At 46.2% G+C, this 4,097-nt stretch overlaps 1 pseudogene; it reads right to left on the reverse strand.

The window, feature by feature from the left end:
- Nucleotides 1–3,420: 3,420 nt before the first annotated feature.
- Nucleotides 3,421–3,839, reverse strand: LOC115934666 (large ribosomal subunit protein uL11m-like; annotated as a pseudogene).
- Nucleotides 3,840–4,097: the final 258 nt, after the last annotated feature.

Here is a 4,097-nt window from a genome sequence, read left to right on the forward strand (position 1 = left end):
AAAGATGCGGGCTCCTTGGCCCACCTTGACTTACTGGAGCCGTATCTCAAGGATGGTGCCCATGACCCTGCATTTTTAGCACATTTCCTAAGCTATAGTCTTATTCTAACATTAATGGGGAGAAGCCTGGGGCAGGACTGCAATCACTGTTAAAGGAGCGAGTATGTTTACAATGCGCCTCATAGATTACTGCCTTTTTGTAACTGGACCCGCGTTTGTCTGCTCTGCTCTGCCATTCAAAAGCCAAACACAAGAGGTGAGGTTTGGTGGGAGGAAAAGCAGGTTTTAATCAGACAGCCAGCAAACCAAAAAGATGGTGAGCTAGTGTTCTAAAATACCGTCTTAAATTTTAACATTTACCTTAGGGTTCTTAAAGGGAAACTTGGTGTGGGAGGCCTGAGGGAGCGGTGCAGGGTACAGCATCTGTGTGTCTTGTTCCTATGGCTATCTTGGGTAATTGCCTGTTCGGAGGTCTGGTTGGTGTTATCTTGATTTTGGCCTGATGGTGGTGGACTAATTGTTCATGACTCCTCCTAAACAGGAGGATTCCAAAAAGAAAACGCCGTGCCTGGTTTCAAGATTAGCCTTTGGGATTTCTTAAGCAAGAGCATAGTTAGATAAGCACGTATAACCAGATGGGGAAGAAACGAAGAGGTGAGAGGGGAAGGAAGGAAGAAAAAGAAAGTGGAATAGCAAAGACATGTTTCAATAGCAAAGACATGGAATCAACCCAAATGCCCATCAACGATAGACAGGATAAAGAAAATGCGGTACATATAGAGCATGGAACACCATGCAGCCATAAGAAGGAATGAGATCATGTCCTTTGCAGGGACATGGATGGAGCTGGAAGCCATTATCTTCAGCAAACTAACACAGGAACAGAAAACCAAACACTGCACGTTCTCACTTGTAAGTGGGAGTTGAACAATGAGGACACATGGACACAGGGAGGGGAACAACACACACCGGGCCTGTTGCGGGAGCACGGTAGCAGGGAGAGTATTAGGAAAAATAGCTAATGCATGCAGGGCTTAATACCTAGGTGATGGGTTGATAGGTGCAGCAAACCACCGTGGCATACATTCACCTAGGTAACAAACCTGCACATCCTGCTCATGTACCCCAGAACTAAAAAATTAAAATTAAAAAAGAAAAGAAAGTGGGTGTTTCGTTTTTTGTTTTGTTTTGTTTTGTTTTCTTGAGACAGGGTCTCCCTCTGTCACCCAGGTTGGAATGCAGTGGTGCAATCTCAGCTCACTGCAACCTTGACTTCCCAGGCTCAAGCGATCCTGCCATCTCAGCCTCCCAAGTAGCTGGGACTACAGGTGCACACCACCACATCTGGCTAATTTTTGTATTTTTTTGTAGAGACAGGGTTTCACCATGTTGCCCAGGCTGGGAGAGTGGGTGATTTTTAAAACTGAGGTCTCTGGTTACATTTTCTAGGGGTCTATGATTTCCCTCTCACATGTCTTCCCTGCACAACTTATTGTCATGGCTTCGTTTATTTTGTTACCATCAACTTCCTTATTACACTGTGGTTCTAAGACTCCCCCTCTGAAGAATATGGTAGGGGAGCAAGCACTCTCTCTGTTTCTCCTTCCAGAAGGCTGTTTGCACATTATCTAACATCTTCCCAGGCCTCTCAGCCTTTTTCTTACTTCTGGTCTTTGCTGCAGGTGTTCAATTATTGAGCAGGTTGGGAAGGTACCTCTAGAATGTGCAAAAGACCCATACCCCTTGTGAAGCTCAAAGATGAAATTTATATGAAATCGGTTTGTCTTTGGATTTGAGGCACTGATAATTTGTAGCTAATTTAATATGAACTGGACTGAGAGAACTAGAGCCTGTTTGTTTTATCTCCCTGGCTGGCCTTCCCCTCCCTCCTTCCTGTTTGTGTACTTCTTGTCTCTAGCTACTATTGCAGACTTCATTTATCATCTGAGGGTGCCTGAGGTGCCCTGGAGGATGTCACTCCTTCTAGGTGGAGGAGTGAATGCAGAGGGTACCTATATTTGTGCCTGGCTGTGGGTGGGGGATTAATAAGAGATGCCATATGCATGTGGGAAGAAAGAAAGAAATGCATGTAAAACACCTTGCTACAACTCAACAACAATAACAAAAAACAACCAATTAAAAAATGGGCAAAGTACTTGAGTTGAAGTACTTTGATATACAAATGGCTAGCTAATAAGCACACGAAAATATGCCCAGCATCACTAATCTTTTTTAAAATTTTTTTATTTTTTGAGACGGAGTTTCACTCTTGTTGCCCAGGCTGGAGTGCAATGGCACGATCTCGGCTCACCGCAACCTCTGCCTCCCGGGTTCAAGCAATTCTCCTGCCTCAGCCTCCTGAGTAGCTGGGATTACAGGCATGCACCACCATGCCCGGCTAATTTTGTATTTTTAGTAGAAACAGGGTTTCTCCATGTTGGTCAAGCTGATCTCGAACTCCTGACCTAAGGTGATCCACCCGCCTCGGCCTGCCAAAGTGCTGGGATTACAGGCATGAGCCACTGTGCCCAGCCCTACTAATCTTTATGTAAACGCAAATCCAAACTGCAATGAGATACAAGTCACACCCATTAGGATGGCTACTATCAAAACAACAGCACAGAACAAGTGTTGGCAAGGGTGTGGAGAAATTGGAACCCTTGCGCACTGTTGGTAAGAATGTAAAATGGTGCGGCCATTAGGGAAAACAGTATAGCGGTTTGTCAAAAATCAAACAGGTAGCTGGGTGTGGTGGCTCATGCTTGTAATCCTAGCACTTTGGGAGGCTGAGGTGGGTGGCTCACTGGAGCGCAGGAGTTTGAGACCAGCCTGGGCAATGTAGTGAGGCCTTGTCTCTTTTTATTTTATTTTTTATTTTTGAAATGAGTTTCGCTCTTGTTGCCCAGGCTGGAGTGCAATGGCATGATCTCAGCTCACTGCAACCTCCACCTCCCAGATTCAAGCAATTCTCCTGCCTCAGCCTCCCAGGTAGCTGGGATTACAGGCGTTAGCCACCACGCCTGGCTAATTTTTGTACTTTTACTAGAGATGGGGTTTCACCATGTTGGTCAGGCTGGTCTCGAACTCCTGACCTCTTCCGCCTGCCTCAGCCTCCCAAAGTGCTAGGATTACAGGCGTGAGCCACTGTGCCCAGCCTCTTTTTATTTTTTTAAGTTAAAAAAAAAATCAAACAGACTTGCCATATGATCTATCAATATAACTTCCTTTTTTTTTTTTTTTAGAAAAGATGTTTATTCAGGCCTGATGTCTCGATACAGCTAGATGTACAAGAATATATCATTCAAAGTCACGAAAACCATCATCATATTGGTGTGACCTCCTTCCTCCCCTTGGGCACAGCCTTTGCAACTGGCCCCTTCCTAGCTGCCTCCTTTGAAATCTAGGAGTTGGGGGGAAGGGTCACTTCTTGGCAGCTTCCTCCTGGGCGGCCAAATCTGCCTTCTTCTGAGCAGCCAGGAAGATGGCTTGTTCCTTCTGGAAAGCTGCAAACTCTTCTGAACTGAGGCTGTTGGCCGGGCCCCCTTTTCAATCCCAGCTGCTGCCTTCATGAAGTAGGAAACAGTGGGTTGTCCAATCTTGATTTCAAATGTCCCGTCAGGCTTCACAAAAATCTTGGTAAGCAGAGGAATGCCTTCCTTGATGTCCTTTGTCCTCTCATTGAACTCCTTGCAAAATTGGTTGATGGAAGCCCTTCTCTGACCCAGCACTGGGCCTAGTGGGGGCCCGGGCATGGCCAGGCCTGCCCGCACGATGGTCCGGATCACATCGCCGACCTCGGGCTTCCTGAGGCCCCGGCTGGCCCGGCCGAGCTTTGACATGATGTGGGGCTGCTGGCTTTAGTTCACCTCAGGGCCGATCCATCAATATAACTTCTGGGTGCATATCCAAAAGAATTGAAAGCAGATTCTTGAAGAGGTATTTGTACACTGTCAAAAGAAAAACTTCAGCCGAATTAAATTTAAAGGAGTTTAACTGACCAATGAAGGATTCACGAATTGGGCAGCCCCCAGAATCACAGCCAATTCAGAGAGACTCCAGCACAGCCACGTGGCGGAAGATTTATAGACAAAAAAGGG

Source organism: Gorilla gorilla, chromosome 4 (genome assembly GCF_029281585.2).
Source record: "Gorilla gorilla gorilla isolate KB3781 chromosome 4, NHGRI_mGorGor1-v2.1_pri, whole genome shotgun sequence".
NCBI classification, from domain to species: Eukaryota; Metazoa; Chordata; class Mammalia; order Primates; family Hominidae; genus Gorilla; species Gorilla gorilla.